Genomic DNA, 21,483 nt, shown 5'->3' with positions numbered 1-21,483 from the left:
GTGGCTGTCTGTGTTTTCTGCAGGTAGATTCAGTAAGAGAACAGCAGCGGAGAGATGTCCCCGTCCTCTTCTTCCACAGGATGATCAGGTAGAAGGACATAAAGTTCCCGTCTTCAGTACTGCGGCCGTGAATGTCTTGTTTTCTCCAGTAATATTATGTAATTTATAATTTTTTAAAGGGAATTCTTTATCAGATAATGACCTGTTGTATAAATCAAGTTTTATGTTAAAAGGCTACTATGGCAAAAACACATTTTTCCATTTCTGCCCCCTCATCTGATTGCCTATCACACTCTGGAGGTCTCCTCTGTATATTGCAGCCACTTCCATGCAGTGCAGCCTCCTGTCGGATACTCATCAGGCATCATCTAGATGGTGAAATTTTTCCTTTCACATCAATCCTATGATTCATCACCGTAGCATTAGCTAGAGCCTGTACCATTTCTGCTTGCTCGGTGGGCTGTTCAATTTAACATTATCTACTATATTCTTATAAATAAGCTAAAGCCCATAACTATACAGTCAGCAGGATGAGCTGTGATCTCTTCCACTATAACTGTATGACAGGAGCTGTGTGGCAGCTAAATGAATGCATCAGTGGGTGACATCACCGCTAGTTGCCTGTGCTCGTACAGTGTTTAGACAGACAGATCCCCCTCACTTCTTGCTCAGTTCTTGCTCCGCTCTTCACATAGAAGTGTTTAGATGCAGCGAGAAGTGAGCAAATCAGCGCTGATTTTTATGCTGGTTCACAGTGAGTGATAAATGAATAGTGTTGCTCTCCGGCACTTGCAGCGTGTAGGATGATGATGATAATTGTGGTATATGAAATAAAATGGTGTCATAGCGGCGATCACCACAGCTCTTCTGGTAGTAACATCTGCAGCGGAGACCAACACATTATATGGGGTTGTAGATAATGTAATCTGTCGTGACGCCAGTGCTATATAGCACAATAGTTAGGTGAGAAGAGTCAGTGATACACCGAGGCCAGGGGGTATGAAAATATTAAAATAAACCTTTAGTATAATTTCATCAGAGCAAGTAAAATGGCATTGGTCTCAGCATAGGGTGAAACTGGGCAGCATTTCTCCACAGACATTAGATTGGCAGATCAAATAATTTGCATGGAGGATGGCCGAGGATGTTTGGGAGAGATGAGGTGGCAATATCACCATTTGTATACCGGGGGCTTCTGACCTTTGTCAATCTATAACACAGCCTTTCTGTTACCAGAGTTAGACAGATCCCCGGCGGCTGCGCTGTCTCCGTCACTCAGGAGCACTTCACTAGGCCTCTGTCTCTTCTGGGACGTCACTAGGCCCCAGTCGCTTCTGAGACGTCACTAGGCCTCTGTCTCTTCTGGGACGTCACTAGGCCTCTGTCTCTTCTGGGACGTCACTAGGCCTCTGTCTCTTCTGGGACGTCACTAGGCCTCTGTCTCTTCTGGGACGTCACTCGGCCTCTGTCTCTTCTGGGACGTCACTCGGCCTCTGTCTCTTCTGGGACGTCACTCGGCCTCTGTCTCTTCTGGGACGTCACTCGGCCTCTGTCTCTTCTGGGACGTCACTCGGCCTCTGTCTCTTCTGGGACGTCACTCGGCCTCTGTCTCTTCTGGGACGTCACTCGGCCTCTGTCTCTTCTGGGACGTCACTCGGCCTCTGTCTCTTCTGGGACGTCACTCGGCCTCTGCCACTTCTAGGCTGGCTATCAGGCACCTTTACGCTTTACCTTCTATGTACAGAATCACCGTCGGGGATGAACATTTGAAAAGGAGCTTCAGTGCTTCCCTCTCCACAGCTCTCACCCGCGATCTGTCTCACGTTGTCTCCTCAGTCTGCCACAGCTCTCCGCCAACTCCTCACTTCAGTGCTGTATGATGCCAACTCGCTGCTTTTCACTCACCACTGACTCTCTGACTTTTTCCTTCGACTGTCGGAATGAAACTTGACTGCTCTCTCCAACCGCCCTGCATGGACATCACTTTAGTTTTTACTTGAGTGTATTCATGAAGAAAAAAAGAAATGCCTCATGAGATGCAGGAGGATAAAACGAGCCCACCACAAAATGCTATCTAACTCAGGAGGGAGCGCAGAGCTGGTTAAAAAAGATTAAAATCGACTAATCACCAGGCCAAGATGGAATAAACGCAAGGGTTCTATGGGAACTATGTGGCATGACAGACCACTATTTCTTATACTTAGGGACACTAGTGAGACCAGGGTTGGACCATTCGATCGGTGTATTGCCAATGTGATTCCAATATACAAAAAGTGGTCAAGAAGGGAGCCTGGTTACTACAGGCCGATAAGTCTCACTTCAATAATAATTGGAAAAATATTCGAGGGGTCTCAGAGAGATGCCATTGTGGAATACTTCAAGGAGAACAACAGTATAACCCCTCATCAGCATGGGTTCATGAGGGGTCGATCATCTCAGACCAATCTGATCAGCTTTTACGATGAAGTAAGTTCTAGGCTGGACCTGGGAGAGTGTATTGATCTTGTATATCTGGATTTCTCTAAAGCATTTGCCGCCGTGCCACATAATAGGCTGATATATAGAATGAGGCAGCTTGGATTGGGTGAAAACGTGTATCTGGGTAAACAACTGGCTCGGATATAGAAAGCAAAAGGTGGTAATAAATGGTTCATACTCTGATTGGGCCACCATTGCTAGTGGGGTGCCAGAGGGTTCAGTATTAGGCCCCATTCTGTTCAATATATTTATCAATGACCTGATAGAGGGACCGCACAGCAAAATATTGATAATTGCAGACTATATCAAATTATACAAGGTAATTAATACAACAGACGACAATTTGTAGCTGCGAATGGACCTAGATAAATTGGGGCTTGGCTACAAAAAAGGCAAATGAAGTTCAATATTGACAAATGTAAGGTTCTGCACATGGGCAGGAGAAACGGATGTCACCAATATACACTAAATGGAGTACAGCTAGGGAAAAGTGATATGGAAAAAGACCTGGGGGCACTAGTGGATTGTAGACTAAACTGGAGCAATCAATGCCAGTCAGCTGCTGCAAAAGCAAATTAAATCTTGGGGTGCATTAAAAGAGGTATAGGGGCGAGGGCCGAGAACATTATCCTCCCACTATATAAGGCACTTGTCAGGCCTCACATGGAATACTGTGTACAGTTCTGGACACCGGTGCTCAGAAAGACATTGCAGTGCTGGAGGGGGTTCAAAGAAGGGCAACTAAACTAATACATGGAATGACGGGACTGGAATGCCCAGAGAGGCATCAAAACTGGGATTATTTACTCTAGAAAAAAGACGGCTAAGGGGTGATCAAATAACTCTGTATAAATACATGAGGGGACGATACAAGGATCTCTGCCGTGATCTGTTTATACCCAGGACTGCGACAGTAATGAGAGGACATCCGCTACGTCTGGAAGAAAGCAGGTTTAACCCCTGGGGCTAGCGCGAGATCACATATGATCTCACGCTATCCCGCAGCGGGAGCCAGCTGTCAGTCACAGCCGGCGTCCCGCTGTTAACCCCTTCCCTGCCGTGATCTAAGTAGATCGCAGCAGGGAAAGAGTTCACAGAGGGACGCCGGCTGTGACTGACAGCACGCTCCCTCTATGTCTTCAGCCGGCTCCCGTGATGTTATCGCGAGAGCCCGACCTGTCACCATGGCAACAGGATGCCAGACACTGGCGCCCTGTATTGCCAATGCCTATTATCGCTGTATAAGCGATAAGGCATGGCAGGGCAGTAGCCCTGCCATGCCTTATCACAGCGATGGGCAGTACTGTGGTCAAAGTTCCCCAGAGGGACACAAATGTTGTAAGAAAAAGATTCAAAAAATGAATAAAAAAAAAGTAAAAAAAAAACTTTTTTTATGCTTTTTCTCATATTAGCATAAAAAAAGGTTAAAAAAATTAAAACCCCACATATTTGGTATTGTTGCATCCGTAACGACGCGTACAATAAGCTGCACATGCTTTTGAGTGTGCACAGAAAAAGCTTTAAAAAATGCTAAAAAACTGAGGCAAAATGCTAATTTTTAGCATTTTGCCTCCCTAAAAACGCAATAAAAGTGATCAAAAAAGCCGCATGTACCCCAAAATGGTACCAATAAAAACTACAGCTCGTCTCGCAAATAATAAGCCCTCATAGAGCTCCGTACATAGAAAAATAAAAAAGTTACAGGACTTTGAATGCAGCGATTTAGAAAGAAAAAAAGATTTCCAAAAAAAGGGGTTTTATTGCAGAAAAGTGGAAAAACCTAAAAAAAAATGTAAGAATTTTGGTATCGTTGTAATCGTACCGACCCGCAGAAAAAATGGATTGTGTTATTTATGCTGCATGATTAACGCTGTGAAAAAAAAAAAAATCTATGGCAGAATTGATGCGTTTTCTCTCCCTGCTATCATTAAAAAAAAAAGTTTTACAATATAGTTAATGTACCCGAAAGTGGCGCCGATATAAACGACAGTTCGCCACGCAAAACACAAGCCCTTATACGGGCGCATCGACGGAAAAATAAAAAAGTTATGTCTTTTGATAAATGGAGAAGAAAATCCGCCAAAAATCATTGCGTCCTTAAGCCCAAAATAGGCCGTGTCATGAAGGGGTTAATCCGTAACATAGAAGGGGGTTCTTTAGGGCTCGGTCACACGAGCGAAGATCCGCCTATTTTACCGCATGGAAAAATAAATGCACCGCAGGTGCAGACGAAAATCCGCACCTACCAAAGAAAGAACATATAGGTGGCAATGAACGTGGTCATGCGGATCTTTTCCCGCACGCGGTGCATTTTTTTCCACGCATAAAGACGTGCGGATATCTGCTCGGCTGACTGGCCAATTAGAGCTCAGACTGCCAGCAGCCAATGAGAAATAGCTGGTTGCCGGGCAGATTAATGTTAGCTCTATTGCATGGCAGACTAACCTGGAGTTAACCCTTGCATGCCCTGGGTGAATTACAAACCTACATAAAATTAGCGATCGCACTTTTGTAAGACCGTTCTGGGCCACTATAATAGTAAAAGATGGCTTTGCACTTGGATTAAAGGATTATTGTGCATTTTCGCTCATTTTAATAAATTTTGATAATCATCCCGTGTAAATGGCTATTAAAACAGTCTCCCATAGAAGTCAATGGGTCATCTCCTGTCCGTTGTTTGAATGGCCCATGAGGTGCCTGTAAAGCATACAGTGTCTTGTGTTAGTATTCACTCTTCTTGGTGTTTTGCTGTTTTGTTGCGTTACAACCTGCAATTAAAATGGATTTTAATGTAGATTTTATGTAACGGACCTGAGGAAATAGTCCAATCTGTTACAGTGGAATGGAAAAAAAACCCTTGTTTAACCCCTTAGTGACGAAGCCTGTTTGCGTCTTAATAATGAAGTCAAATTTTGGAAATCTGCCATGTCACTTTAACATAGAATAACTCCATAAAGGTTTTGCATATCCCAGTGATTCTGACATAGGAGTTTTTGCCACATGTTGCACTTCCTTTTGGTGGTAAAAAATAGACTGATAGAATTTGTGTATATTTATTAAAAGTACCAAAATTGGGAAAATGTTGAAAAAATTATTTTTTTCACATTTTCAACTGCAGTATGTCAAATATGTGTAAACATACTGTACAAATGTTTGATGAGATATATATTTCCAGATGTTTACTTTATTCTGGAATCACATTTGAAAAATGTTAGTTTTTTTTAGCCATTTAGGAGACGTACAACTTTAACATTGATTAACAATTTGAGGAACATTTTGGGGCCCAAACTGAATGGAGCAGCTGGTGGCTTTCAGAACAGACATTTTGCTTGAAGATGTTTTAGGCTCCATTGCCCACTTGTAGAGCCCTTGAGCGGCCAAAACAATGGAGAATCCCCACAAATGACCCCATTTTGAAAACTAGACCCCTTAATGAAGCCACAGAAGGGGAAATATAAAAACATAAAAACAATCACAGAACATGGCCATATACTTACTGACTAAGGAGGGCAGATAGCTGCATCCCCTCACCATGCAGGTAGCAGAATACCAAATGAGGGAGCTAATTACACCTGTGGGGGACACCGATTATATTATCTATTATTCACATGCAGTGTGGCTTTAAAACGCTAGGGGGTGCCGGGGGTGGCAGTACCAATCTGGTTCACTTATTGAGGTGCAGGGCAACCCGCCGAACTATTATGGCGTCATTAATAGGTTGCTGGTCTGCATGGTGAACTACAAGTATCAGAAGGTCTGCCACTTTGCATCTACTCTATGTGGGTTTATACACCAAGCACCCCCCCCTCTATATTAAGAGTCTGTGTGAGTGGCTGTCTCATCAGTGTCCCTCACAGGTGTAATTTGCTCCCTCATTTGGTAGTCTGCTACCAGCATGGTGAGAGGATGCAGCTATCTGCCCTCCTTAGTCAGTAAGTATATGGCCATGTTCTAGACCCCTTGATGAATTCCTCTAGGGGTGTACTGCACAATTTGACCTCATAGTTTTTGAATGAATCTAAGCAAAGCAGAAGGAAAAAATTACAATTTTCATTTTTTTGGCAATTGTGTCATTTTAAAAACATTTTTTTCCCGGCGTCATCCTGACGGCAGACATGGAGGTTGCACCTGGACCTCGTAGGGACAGGAAGCAAGAGACTTTAAAAGGCTCCTCCCGTCTCCCATTCACCAGTGCTTCCTGTCCCTACAGGGACATGCAAGAGGAGCTCCCTCCAGGGAGCTGCAGGATGACAGCTGGGGGAACGGTCCACAGGGCTGTTTTCCCCCTTCACCCTTTTCCAAGCAGGCTGACTGGAGGGATTGACGGTCCACAGGGCTGCTTCCCTTCTCATCTCCCCTCCGGAGAGTCAGCGCGGTCCGGGAGCACGGCGGGCCACGGGTCTGACCGCCCGGGATTCACCACCGCAGCAGTCGGAGCGGCGGACCAGAGGTCCTTGAGTCCCCTCCTTCCTCCTCCAGCTCGGAGTTGTTTTTCAGCCGGGGAGAGCGGCGGGCCACGGGCTCAGATGCCTCTCTCCTCCAGGCATGCCGGCGCGGCGTCGGGGGGCGGAGCCAATGATGCGGCGTGACGCGGTGACGTCAGACGCCATCAGCTGACCCGGAACAGCGGGAGATTTGAAAATGGAGACCCCCCCCCCCCCCCCCCACAAGCTTCCACTGACAGCACACCTTCAGGGAAGGATTTATCTGTCTACCTGGTTCTGTCTGCGTTTCTGCATCATGACTACAAAGGAACCAGAGATGGAAGCCCTGCAAACTGTAAGTGTTACTTGTTGCAGGAATGTTATGCTCAGGGATTTAGCATTGTGTGTTTTTCCCTTATGTGCATGCATGTATATTCTGCAGGACAGTGAATCCACTCGGTCTAAACAGGACCTAAAGAAAAAACACAGGAAAGGCGCTCTGTGTCTTTAAAAAACAAACAAACAAAAAAAAAAAAAACTGGACAGGCGCATTCAGGGAAGATATTAGATCCCTGGTTAGAGAGGAGGTCCGGGCATCGATTTCCAGTCTCCCCCCAGCTCAGCGGAAGGAAGGGCCGCTAAAAGGGCGAGCCACATACCGCTAATGAGCTCAGAGTTTGAGCAATGCCTGGGCAACTTGTCAAATGGCGAACTCTTTGACCGTCCCCCTGACGCCAGGGATGAGAATATAAAGTACTATTTCTCATCTGGGGACCTGGCTGACCTGATCAAAGCAGTCAGGGATACAAGGGGATGTGGTTGAGCCAAGATCCGTACAGGACACCGTGTCCGGCGGGCTCAGACCAAGGAACCGCACAGTGTTTCCGTTTAATGATACCCTGAGGTAATCACGTATGAGTGCGCTGCGCGAACAAACACCTCTATTTGTCCTGCGAATATAAAGAGAGACTCCGCTTTGTGGAGAAAGATGTGAGCATCTACGCACGGTCCGGGAGCACGGCGGACCACAGGTCTGACCGCCCGGGGTTCACCACCGCAGCGGTCGGAGTGGCGGACCAGAGGTCCTTGGGTCCCCTCCTTCCCCTGCCACAGCTCGGCGCAGTGGTTTCAGCCAGGGAGAGCGGCGGGCCATGGGCTCAGATGCCTCTCTCCTCCAGGCATGCCGGTGCGGCCGCGCGCGGCGTCAGGCACAGGTGGCCATAATGGCCAAAAAGACAGCCCTGCCATTCAAGGACTCCTCTCATCTTAAAGACCCGATGGACAGGGTTGACGCCTTGATGGAAATGGGCCTGGCAAACAACGGCCTATACGCTGAAGTCCAATATCGCAGCGACTTCTGTGGCAAGGTCGATGTTCCTCTGATTGGGGGAACTCGACGACCAGATTAAACAGAAGGCCCCTAGAGATACGTTACTGGGATGCATGCCTCTACTTAGATCAGCAACAGGCGGTCTGGCTGAAAACATGGAAAGCAGATACGGCTTCCAAAGGAAGGCCGTGTAACATCTCGGTTTCATGGCCAGCACATCTTTGGCGCGGACTCGGAGGAGATCCTAAAAAGAGCTACCGACAGGACCCACAGTTTCCCGGACCAAGCAAAAACGGGATTTCCCCACAAACCTCAGCCATCCTTCAAGCCATTCCGAGGCAAAGGAAAGACAGGGTGCTGGTCCTACCCCAAAGGAGGCAGGAGTAAGACAAAAACAACCCCTTCCCCTGTAGGCGAGTACCAGGGGGGGGGGGCAGACTGTTGAGCTTTCCTGGCCCCCACGCAATCCCCCGCCCTGCAGGGTATCTTTGGAAATGAAATTTCTAAGGTGCTACAGATGGGGGCGATAGTCCAGGTCCCCGCAGTAGAACAGGGCTTGGGGTTCTACCCACCCCTATTTCTGATCAAAAAACGACAGTTTCGGATGATCCTTAATCTGAAGGGCCTGAACAGGTTGATTACCTACAAAAGGTTTAAGATGGAAACCATCAGGTCTGCAGTAACTCTGATCAAAAGAGGGGACTTTATGAGTACCGTCGTTCTAAAGGACGCGTACTACCACGTCCCAGTCCTGTCGGAACATCACAAGTACCTGCGGTTTGCCATCAGGATTGGCAGCCGTGTACACCATTTTCAATTCCAGTGCCTACCCCTCGGAATTTCAACGGCACCCAGGATATTCTCTAAAATAGCGCAGAGATGGTGGCGCATCTCCACGTGGCAGGCATTAACATTGTCCCATACCTGGACGATTTCCTAGTAATGGCATCCTCGCCGAAGATCCTCAAAGAGGATACCAGCCGAATCATCTCCCTGTTTCAGAGACTGCGGTGGTTAGTTAACTTCCCTAAATCTAGTCTTCTCCCTGAGACGCGAAAGACCTCCTGGGGGTACAGATAGACTCAGTGTCTCAGATCTTGTCTTTGCCTCCACCCAGGCAGGAAAACCTTAGTCTGGCAGCACAGAAATGCGGCCAGAAGAAACAAATAACGATTAGGGACGCAACGAGGCTCCTGGGCCTCATGACCTCCTGTATCGGCATTATTCCTCGGGCCCAGGCTCACTCAAGGATGCTACAGAGAGCCACCCTGGGCAACTGGGATGGGGCAACAACCTCTCTGGACCGCAGAACGCCCGTGTCATCAGCGGTCACAAGGTCCCTCCGCTGGTGGCGGTTAACTGGCAACCTAGAGGCGGAGTCCCCATGGGTGACAGAGCCCTTCATCTCCGTAGTCACCAACGCAAGCCAGCCTGGCTGGGGAGCGCAAGTGGGGCAGCGTTTGCTCCAGGGCAAATGGGGTCCGACATTGCGTGCCTAGTCCTCAAATTTCAGAGAGCTTAGGGCCATCGGGGAGCATGTTAAGATCTTCCCGGATAACGGGACCGCCGTTTCACTTATTCACCACCAGGGAGGCACCAGAAACTTTCACCTACTGAAATTAACAGCCCCGATTCTCCGATGGGCCGAGTCCACGGTACAGTCCCTGACAGCGGTCCATCTCAAGGGATCCCAGATCCTGACAGCCGACTTTCTAAGTCAAAGAGGCCTAGACCCCGGGGAATGGTCTCTGAATCGAGGAATTTCGTCTCATTACAGAAACCTGGGGCAGTCCACAGGTGGACCTGTTTGCGAGCAGCAAAAATTCAGAATGTCCCGCCTATTTTTCCCTAGATCCGAGGGACAAGTCCGAGGGGTTAGACGCTTTTTCCCATAGTTGGGACTTCAGTCTGGCGTACGCCTTCCCCCTCCCCCATACCCCTGATCCCGAGAGTTCTTCAGAAGGTCCAGCAGAGCAACATCACGCTGATCCTGATCACCCAACACTGGGGGAAAAAGGGCATGGTTTCCGGTGCTCCTAAAGCTCGCCATCTCGGAGCCAATCTGCCTTCCATCCAGGAAGGACCTTCTAGCGCAGGGCCCAGTTCTTTGCTCCAACCTAGAGAGACTGAACCTCGCAGTGTGGATATTGAGGAACAGACGCTAAGACAAGGTCTGTCCTCCAGAGTTATCGCAACTCTACGCCAGTTCGAAAACCTGTAACCTCAGCTACTTATAAAAGGATCGGGGAAAAAAATTCTCCTCCTGGAGGGGGCTGGAGGTCTCCGATCTTGACACTTTGGTGGCGGAGATTTTGGACTTCCTCCAGATAAAAACCTGAGAGCAGGAACCCTGGAAGTACAGGTAGCAGCGCTCTCAGCCATTCTAGACCAACCTTTGGCGGATCATAGACTGATCCGCAGGTTCATGAAAGTGGCAGAAAGAATGAGGTCAGTTAGCTGTAGTACAGCTTCCCCCATGGGACCTGAACCTAGTTTTCCAAAGCCTCTGCAAAGACCCCCTCAACCTATCGATCAGATTCCGATTAGGTTCCTCACGTTTAAAACTGTGTTCCTGGTAGCTATCACAGCAGCAAGGCATGTAAGCAAGCCCCAGGCCCTATCTTGTAAGACGTCTTACCTATTAAGCCAGGACGATAGGGTCCTACAAAAAACAGACCCCCGTTTTTCTTCCAAAGGTAGCCTCAAAATTCCACAGACAGCAAGAAATTATTCTCCCATCCTTCTGTCAAAATCCTCATAACGATAGGGAAAGAGACTACCATAGCCTGGATGCAAGGAATGCCATTTTATGCTACCCAGAGCAGACATTATCCTTTTAGGAAGACTGACTGTCTTTTGTTCAATTTCAGGGGCCAGGAAGAGGAAGAGCGGCTTCTAGGAGACCCATTAGCCACCGGATAAAATCCACCATCCAGCAGGCCTACTCGTCCTGCAACAGCGCTATCCTGGAAGGACTCGAGGCCCATTCTACCAGGGCAGTATCCTGCTCCTGGGCAGAGAGGGCTATGGTGACGCCGGACCAAATCTGTAAGGCAGCCACATGGTCCAACCTGCACACATTCGCAAAACATCACAGGCCGAATGCGGACCTCTCCTCCGATCTCTCTCTTTCGGGAGAAGGGTCCTGCAGGCAGTGGTCCCTCCCTAAAGAGTTAATCTGGTATACTCCATGTCTGCCGTCAGGATGACGCCGGGAAAAGGGAGTGAATTTCTTACCGAAAATTCCTTTTTTCCGAGTCATCCTGACGGCACGTATTTCCCTCCCAAAAATTCACACGTTTATATTAACCTTTATGCGGGCACGAATCTGTAGCCCAGAGGCTCCTATGGTGGACATTTCCTTTAATGCGGAAAATTTGTGCATATTATCTTGTGTTATGTCCGGGTAAGCTACCCTCTTATTGTTTATGTTCATATAGAACTAACCATGTTATTTTTTTTTCGGAGCAAATAAATATCTTCCTTGGTTAACCACGACATGTCCATGTAAGTAATTTAGAAGACACTGGTGAATGGGAGACGGGAGGAGCCTTTTAAAGTCTCTTGCTTCCTGTCCCTACGAGGTCAAGGTGCAACCTCCATGTCTGCCGTCAGGATGACTCGGAAAAAAGGAATTTTCGGTAAGAAATTCACTCCCTTTTTGTATAGCACACATATGAATGAAGACTTTCACCCCAAAATGGATACCCCTGTTTGTCCCGTGTTTAGAAACATATCTATTGTAGCCACAATCGGCTTACTAGACACATTGCTAGGTCTACAATGGAGGGAGCACCCATTGAATTTCAGGGCACAACTGTGCAGAAAAAAAAGTGGCTCCCTAAAATTAAATCCCCGCCCTTTTTGGCATTCCCTAAATCTTAAGGTAAAAGTAATATTGTAAACTGTGTGGTATATCTAAAAACGGGTCATTATAGAGGCCTGCTTGGGATGGGCACAAGGGGCAATACTTTCCTGTATTAAAGTTCACTGCTCTTTTTCCTTAATCATTGTTGGGTCATTGTAAAAAAATATTTTACTACTTCAAAGTAGTTGGCATGTGGGGTAAAGCAAAGAGCAAGAACCCCCAGAAATCCATCTTCACTCCTGGTGATAATGGAACAAAAGAGAAGAAACACCAAGGGAGGGGAATACTTTCCCAAAGCGCTGTAACTGGTGAAACTCCTATCTCTGCAGCAAAGGTAAGATGGCTGCCCTCATGGTCATGTACAGGCAATAAAAAATGTAAAAAAAATCTATTCTGAAACTATTAAACCCAGATTAGAAAAATGGGAGAGATTTCACTATCTGGTCTGATTTAGTAGAAAAAAGTTTTGCTGAAACATTCCCCTGATAGGGCCACTTCAGGTAACCATTTTTTTTTATTCACCATGGAACTCGTCCCCCAGTATATATGTCAGCTAGTATTACCTTATTTAGTTATTCCTTTCTCTTAAAATTCCTAGAGTCCTTATCTTCAGATGGGTCATGTGACCTCATTGTGACCGCCTGGGTATTACTTGTCTCTCAGTGACTCCTGAGGAGAACAATCCCAGTCACCTGGACTCCCTGTAGGATGGCTCTCCATGGGCTGTACTACAGCAGCTCTTCATGGGGGTCAGAAACTCTTCTCACAATTACTGCTGCTGATGATTAGAGGCTCCTGTCACACAGTTATAATCAAGGTGATGGCCGTTCATTTCCCCTCATTGTATACTTATGGTATTTAGCTTATTTAGGAGAAAATAGAGGGTAATGATAATTACACAGTCCTCCCAGCAGGCAGAGATGGTACTGGTTAAGTGATGCTGTGCTGATGTATCATGGGATTGCTAGCAGAGCATAGATGAAGAGAAAATATGGAGAATTCTAAATACCATGATGGTGCCTGATAAGTATCTGACAGAAGGCTGCGCTGCATGGAAGAGAGCGCAATGTATATAGGCCATTCAGAGTGATAATCAGCTGAGGAGTGCAGGGATGGAAAATATGTTTTTGATGGAGTGAGCCTTTAATGAGAAAGCTGGAGATGGCAGGATTACAGCCAACCGCAGACATTAGATCTCCACATCTTATCACTATTTTCTGGTTCTGGAGACTTCTGGTTGGAATAAAGAAGCAACAGGTTGGAGTTATACAGGAGACCTGCAGCTATTTGGCCAGATCACTACTGCTGTCATGTCATTCCGGCTCCTCATACTAATTAATGACTAGAGATGAGCCAGCATGTTCGTCCGAGCTTGATGCTCGTTCGAGCATTAGCATACTCGAAAGTACTCGTTACTCGAGCGAGCACCCTTTCCTCCCCACATGTTTAGTGGTTATTTTAACCAATGAACATGCCAGGAGGGCTTTGGCACCTCCCGAAATGACGTGCCAACCCTGTGCACGTCTATAGCAGTGATTGGCTGGCTGGATCAGGTGACCTAGGATCAAAAAAACTCAGTTCACCTGATACTCGTCTCACATGCAGGCTGGATTAGCTAAGGACAGAGCTGCTGTGAATGAGGGAGAGCGTTAGTGTAGGTTAGAAGGAGCGTTTAGGCAAGGATCCATCTTCAAAGAACCCAACAGTCCTTTTTAGGACTACAACTCCACTTTTGTGCATCAACAGTTTGGCTGCCTGGGACCAGTAGTGCGCACAAAGCATTCACAAGCATCCTGGCTGTATACTGCATACTGTTACCGGTTCTATACAGTATACTGCTACTGGTGTACACAGACTATAGAGAAACTAACAAAACTCCGCTCATTTTTCATTTTTTTATTTGTTTTTGGCTGAAAGCATTTTCATAATATGCCCAAGTGTGAGTCCTGTCGATCCGCACTATATAACAAGACTGTACACATTTTACACTGTCTATTTTTGAATTTTACAATGAATTGTCCTGGTCTGGCCATTCTAATTTCTTTATAGTACATGCTGTTTTTCCCTGGGGCACTGGTTAAAAAGCCACTCGGGGAGAGGCAGGGGCTGGGACAGGTGGTAGCTTGCCTGTCGGTGGACCGCCACCTGATCCCATTAAGCAAGTACGAGCACAATGTTAAAAAGGTATTTCAGGGGTTCACCTGCACTCTGGGTAAAAAAATCTTTTGTTTTAGAATGGGTTGTTGAATTGTGGAGATGTGTAGAAGTACTGGCATCTGAGTCCCCTTTATGCCCACATTTGTGGCTCTTGAAATTTTGTGACGGAGGTGGCATGGGTTTGGAATTATGATCATATGTTAATTTATGATCAGTTCTCAGCAGCATAGTGGGCTATCGCCCACAATTTTCAAAGAGGGTTGCTGCCAGGTCCTGCCAACCCTCTGCAGTGTGTTTCTCCTGTTCCTCCTCATCCAATACGCACTTATAAATAGACATGCGGGTGGTGTGGCTATCAAGTGACCGTGTGGCATGAGGACAGCTGAACGCTGTGCTGGGAAAAATTTCAGTATGCTGTGGACTACTGAGTAGGCGAAGGGGTGCGCCTTACCCCATCTGTGATGGGGACAGCTGGATGCTGTGCTGGGAAAAATTTCAGTACGCAGTGGACGCAGGCTCGTGCCTGTGTCATGGGGGGGATTTGAGAGCAATGCCAGCATGTAACACAGGAGAAGAGGCAGTGTTGTCATCCGCAGGCGGTGATTGGCCTTCGTTGCACCTAGTGCGGTGCTTTTCTAAGATGTGCCAGCGCGTGTGCCTTGCTGATTATGGTCTGGCACAACTAAATTGTTAGGGGGGTGACCACCAGGCTCTTGCCCACAATTTGGCTTAATAGTGTGACCTGGGAGCCTCAGATGCATGCTGCCCCTGCCGTTCCCTATCCATTTCTGTGGTGTTTCCATCACTTTCTGAGGTTTTCAAGTGAATCACACACCCCCCCATGCAGAGCATGGGTCACCTTGAAAAATGCTTGAGTCTCCCATTGACTTCAGTGGGGTTCAACACTCGAAACGAGCTCTCGAGCATTACAAAACGTTTGGCTTGAGTAACGAGCACCCGAGCATTTTGGTGCTCGCTCATCTCTATGAATGACCTTTTCTGGCCATATAAAACCTCCCACACGACTTCTCCAACTGTGTGATGACTTTTACAATATTTATTTCACAGCTTGTGAATCCGGATGAAGATCTGATCCCTATTGATGCTACAGAGACACATGTGAGGGGGGATCAGCCGTGTAAGGAGGGGATTCCTACAGATGACCCCCCAGGTGAGAAACCTCTAAATGCAGAGAACATCCCAGATTCCCCCTAGTCGCTGACTACAACAGTTCTGTGCTTTAAGCTCTGTGCTGTCGGGTCTTCAGCCGTACATCCCTCTATTCAGCTACAAGTAAACCAGGGATGGAAGTGTATTACTATTATAGGGGATAACACTGCTGGGCGTTTAAAGGAGAACTGAACTTTCAAAAAGCTTTGGACACAAAAAGTTTTGATTGTTGGGGGGCCAGTGATGAGACCCCAACTAATCACTAAACTGAAGGGGCAGAAGCATTCATCTAAGCACTGTGACCAATTAGCCATTTCTGCCTTTCTTCAGATCAGTGTATGATCTTTGGTTCTCATACAACAGTGCGCGTTGCCTGGAGATGCCGGCTCAGTCCGCTCACTGCGCATCTATCGGAGCGCCCAACTGCTTTTACCAGCTCACATCTCTCCCACTTAGTTTGCAAATCCTGAGTTGTTCCTCTGAGGCTCTCCAACTCACATCCACACAAGTCCAGCTGCAGGTCCGCTCTGCCACAGCCCCACTAACTCAATCTCTCTCTTCCCTGCACTCTCTGAAGCTGCCAAGTCCCACCAGAGCCCGGGAACAAGACCTCTCTTTAGCTCCTTAGTACACAGGCCTTTAACCAATCAGGGTGCAGATCAGGTCCTGTCAGTTCATAACAACAACAAAGATCAGAGTGAGCAAAGTCATGTGACCTCTCACTGAAGGTCCTGCCTGGCGGGAACATAAGGTACAGCAATAATAAATATGTATATTATAGTACATGGATGTTTAATCCCTTACACAACGCTTGTCAATCACAGCTGGAGGTGCACACCAGTTGGCTGAGCACGTCTGCCCCTTCGTTTTAGCAAGTGGAAGGAGTTTCAGTTCCTGAGGCCCCTGAACAAAACTTCTAATGTGTCACTGTGATTTTGTCAAGTTTTTTGAAAGTTTAGTTAGCCTTTAATCCCTTCCCGCTACAGGACATAACTGTACTTTCTGGCAGAGGGGTACTTAATGCAACAGGACATACAGTTACGCCCTGGGGATGTTGTGCTATCATAACAGGTCTCGCACTATCCGGCAGCATGAGCCGGCTGTCACCGATAGCCAGCCCCCCACTGCAATAGCGAGGATGCTTCGTGACAGTGACTCCTGCTGTTAACCCCTTCCCTGCCGCAATGCCTCTGTTCAGTAACCAGACAACCCCTTTAATTAAAATCTCTTTTGAGATGCCACTGCGAGAAGTCAAATGACTGCCCATAACAACACTGCCATTTTTCTTTACTTTCTGGCATGAGACAGTACTTTATTATGTACGTTTTATATCGGTAACAAACCAAAAATTTTAACCATACACACATATAACCAACGGTTACATGAAATACACCTGTGTGAAGGTGAATAATTCTACTACTAGTGTATATATTACAGAGATCTATTCCCCTTGGTGATGATTGTTTAGTGTAGTGCTTTTACCTTACCTATCTTATATTAAGTAAAGGTTATATCCCACTGCCTGACACGGACAGCGAGCAGCCTGAGTATACGGCTCTGTGAATGGGCCCTTCAGATTGTATTATTCAAAAATACTAAAATTACATTTCTTCTTGGCAGCGGATTGTAGCGGGAGGTCAGAGGGATGTCTGATATCTTCAGATGATCAAACTGTTACCCAAGATGCATATGAAGAGTCTGCCATTATCCCAGATATGCCATCTGCTCTTCACAGCGAAGATCCATCATCTGATCATTTTGAGCTGATCCTATCTTCTGATTCATCACAGACTGCAAAGCAAAATAAAATTTATAAAACGAATGTTGAACATGAAAAAGTTCGCAGAGGAAAGAAGCCATATTCATGTTCAGAGTCTGGGAAGGATTTTAATCAAAAATCACACCTTGTTACACACAAGCAAATTCACACGGGGCAGAAACCATTTTCATGTTCAGAATGTGGGAAATCTTTTAACCAGAAATCAGTTCTTGTTACACATCAGAAAATTCACACAGGGAAGAAGCCGTTTTCATGTTCAGAATGTGGGAAATGTTTTAACCTGAAATCATGTCTTGTTGTACATCAGAGAATTCACACAGGGGAGAAGACATTTTCATGTTCAGAATGTGGGAAATCTTTTAACCTGAAAGCACATCTGGTTTCACATGAGCTAATTCACACAGGAGAGAAACAATTTTCATGCTCAGGCTGTGGGAAATGTTTTAAAAATAAATCCAACCTTGTTAGACATCAGAGAACTCACACAGGAGAGAAACCATTTTCATGTTCAGAATGTGGGAAATCTTTTAACCTGAAAGCACATCTGGTTTCACATGAGCTAATTCACACAGGAGAGAAACAATTTTCATGCTCAGGCTGTGGGAAATGTTTTAGAAATAAATCCAACCTTGTTAGACATCAGAGAACTCACACAGGGGAAAAACCGTTTTCATGCGCAGAATGTGGGAAATGTTTTAACCAGAAAACATCTCTTGTAAAACATCAGATAACTCACACAGGGGAGAAGCCATTTTCATGTTCAGAATGTGGGAAATCTTTTAACCAGAAATCATCTCTCGTTGTACATCAGAGAATTCACACAGGGGAGAAGACATTTTCATGTTCAGAATGTGGGAAATCTTTTAACCAGAAAGCAAATCTGGTTTCACATGAGCTAATTCACACAGGAGAGAAACAATTTTCATGCTCAGGCTGTGGGAAATGTTTTAAACATAAATGCAACCTTGTTAGACATCAGAGAACTCACACAGGGGAGAAGCCATTTTCATGTTCAAAATGTGGAAAATGTTTTAAACAGAGCTCATACCTGGTTACACACAAGCTCGTTCACACAGAGGAGAAACAATTCGCATGTTTCGAATGTGGAAAATGTTTTAAACAAAAATCTGTTTTTGTTAGACATCAGAAAATTCACACAAGGGAGAAGCCATTTTCATGTTCAGAATGTGGGAAATGTTTTACATGGAAATCAGTTCTTGTTGAACATCAGAAAACTCACAGAGGGGAGTAGCCATTTTCATGTTCAGAATGTGGGAAATGTTTTAAATATAAATCACACCTTTAAAATATTTTAGATCCTTCCTGACCAGAAGAAAGGAAGAAAAAAAGCTCTTTTTTTTTTTTACACTAAAACCAGGAATTTAAAACCAAGTATTGTCAACATATGAAATCTGGTAGAGAGAGAACACATTAGAATGGGGCAAAATGATACACCGATAAAATTAAAACAGAAAACTAGACTCAGCCGTGAAAGTAGATTTGTCAGATATATATTAGAATGTACATGTGGCAAGAATTATGTAGGTAGAACCAAAAATGCACTCAGGTCCCGTGTTAGTAATCAGAAATTCAACATAAGAAGCGGATTCCTTAAACACAGCTTATCCCGTCATTTTTTGGAATCTCATAATTGTCAAACTGAACGCCTTTATGTCACACCAGTAGAAGACGTCCAATCACTATCCATGAGCCAGCTTAGAAAAAAGGAGATGTTCTGGATCTATAAATTGAAGACTCTGACTCCGTTGGGTTTGAACAAAGTGTTGGAGAAGATATAATAATAAACTGTATATATGAAATGGATATATTGCTCGAGCGAGCATTGCCTTTAGCGAGTATCTCCCCACTCGAGAATGAACCGGTCGGGTGCCGGCGGCGGGCAGGAAGCAGCGGGGGAGAGCAGAACGGAGGGGAGATCTCTCTCTCCCCCCCACTCCCTCCTGCTGACTGCCGCTACTCACCGCTCCCCCGCGCCAGCACCCGTACGTTTCATCTGGAGCAGGCGGGTACTCGATAAAGGCAATGCTCGCTCGAGCAATTGCCTTTAGCGAGTATACTTGCTCATCTCTAGTTGTTATATAATATATATAATTTTAAAAGATGTCTTTAAAAATGGGTTAAAATTGATTTTTTAATATGAACTAACAGTAAAATATGAGCATCTATTTTAAATAGTTTAAAAAAAAAAAAAAAACTGTGTACCTGACTTTTATAATGTGACCGTTGATAAAAATGAATATTTTAATTAGTTTTAATATGTGATGAGATATATGACCTTATACTATTGTATGCTACACAAGTTCAGGATTTCATTTATTCTCTCTTCGAGAAATTCTGTGGAAGCCGGTGCATGATAATACAACATTTGTACGTTTAATAACAGCGTATACTGCACTGTAGTAGAAATCGACTTATGAATGAGAAGGGAGATAGAAAACCACATTGCGTTCCATCGTGAGAAGAGAGTGACGTATTCGGTCACTTGAGTAGGAAGTACTTCCCACTTGATGATGCTGGAATTGCCTCTGCACCGGCGTCAACTACGAGTTATGGAATGTGATTGGATTGTAATTCATATATATAAAGAGTTTTATGTGTTTTATGTATTATATGCTTGAGAAAGGCAAGATAAGATTGCCGAAACGCGTTTCATCAATAAATTGACCTTAAGAATATACGGGTCTACGGCTGATCCTTCTGGATTGCGGAGCGTGGGGATTCTTTTCCTTTTATAAATCACACCTGGTTTCACATGAGGTCATTCACACAGAGGAGAAACAATTTGCATGTTTAGAATGTGGAAAATGTTTTAACCAAAAATCAGTTTTTGTTGGACATCAGAGAATTCACACAAGGGACAAGTCATTTCCTATCTTTTAACACATGACAAATGTTACCAAAAAATACAACATTTAAAATCAAAGTCGCATGTCATACCAGAGAAAGCAATTTAGCGCACTAAATGACGATTAAAACATACCTACAGTTCCAGGCAACTTTTCAGGATAAGCTGCCATGTGTATACATAAGCAATAACACTATTTCTGACCTATATATCATTAGATTTACTCTCTGCCTTCTCTAATTTTAAAGGTACCTGTAAGAGTTGTGCTGGCTGGGATCTATTGTACCACATAGGTTTCTAGCAGCAGTCCCCCACAGGTGTGGAATGATTGAGCTGGCTGGGTGGGGTGTTCTCCTATTAGCCAATCACCACCGATCTGTCTGCAGATAAATATCCACCCTCTGCAAGAGGAAGTTGGTGTCCCTTCACTCTAGGGTTTGTTGGTTTTGCATGCCTTTACAGGTTTTAGGTGTCTGAACAGGGGCTTGTCCAGTGTTTTTGCATGTGGCCAGACATTAGGTGTTGATAGCCCTGTTCTGTGTATTTGGTGTGAACAGCATCATGTTCTGTATGTCTCTGCTGGTGGCTAGATATGAGGAGTGAACTGGCCCCAGTGTGCTGGTGTGTGATTTGTGTCCTGTGTACCAGTCTGTCTGGTTCTGCGTATTAACCCTTCAGGGATAGTCAGGACCGAGGTTCCAGCGCAGGGCTGCCTTTATCGAGACAATCGCCTTGCTTATTAGGTAGGGTCCTGCTATTCTCCCTGCAGCTTGGGGTCAGCTGTCTTGCTAGTGTTGGGACCGCGTGACATAAGGACCCTTGATCGTTGGGCTCGCGGCTTAAGTGACTTGGCCATTTCACAAACTAATCCCTTATATTTATTACAGCAATTTCATCTGTTATGTGTGCTGGTTTGCAAGGTGAGTGTTGGTTTCCTGTTTGCAGTCCTTATCTCTGGTAACGTTTGAGTGGGTATGGTGCTCACTTGCCCACACGAACATAACAGTACCTTTACACGGGTCGATAGTTACATGAATAATCACTAAAATGAGCGATTTTCAGGTGACTGTTGGCTCATGTACACATGACTACGGACAGGACAACAAGCGAGAAGTCACTTAGCTAGCTGAAGAGGAAAAACTGCTGAGTGGCATCTCCTGAGTGTAAACAGGAATCGTTCAGTGTTTAAGTGACTGGATGGGCTGTTGGGCGCACGACAGTCATCCAGTATAAAGAGGCCTTTAGTCTTCAAGAGCTGGTGGGCATAGATTAGCTGATATGATATCATCATACTCTGTACACATAGGAGAGCAGGATCTCCTCTCTATAATGCCCCTCTATAATGCAGATAATTATGAGGGTGTGCTACAGAGAGATAGAGAAGTACTGAGCAATATAGATGTAATTTCA

General features: G+C 45.5%; 1 pseudogene; it reads left to right on the top strand.

Annotated features, from left to right (window-relative positions):
• Positions 1-19,903, top strand: part of LOC136626703 (zinc finger protein 729-like) — a 122,470-nt pseudogene extending 102,567 nt beyond the window's left edge.
• The last annotated feature ends 1,580 nt before the right edge of the window (positions 19,904-21,483 follow it).

The sequence above is a fragment of the Eleutherodactylus coqui genome, chromosome 4 (assembly GCF_035609145.1).
Source record: "Eleutherodactylus coqui strain aEleCoq1 chromosome 4, aEleCoq1.hap1, whole genome shotgun sequence".
NCBI lineage: Eukaryota > Metazoa > Chordata > Amphibia > Anura > Eleutherodactylidae > Eleutherodactylus > Eleutherodactylus coqui.
The sequence above is the reverse complement of the archived record's forward strand: the minus strand, read 5'-3'. Positions and strand labels throughout refer to the sequence as shown.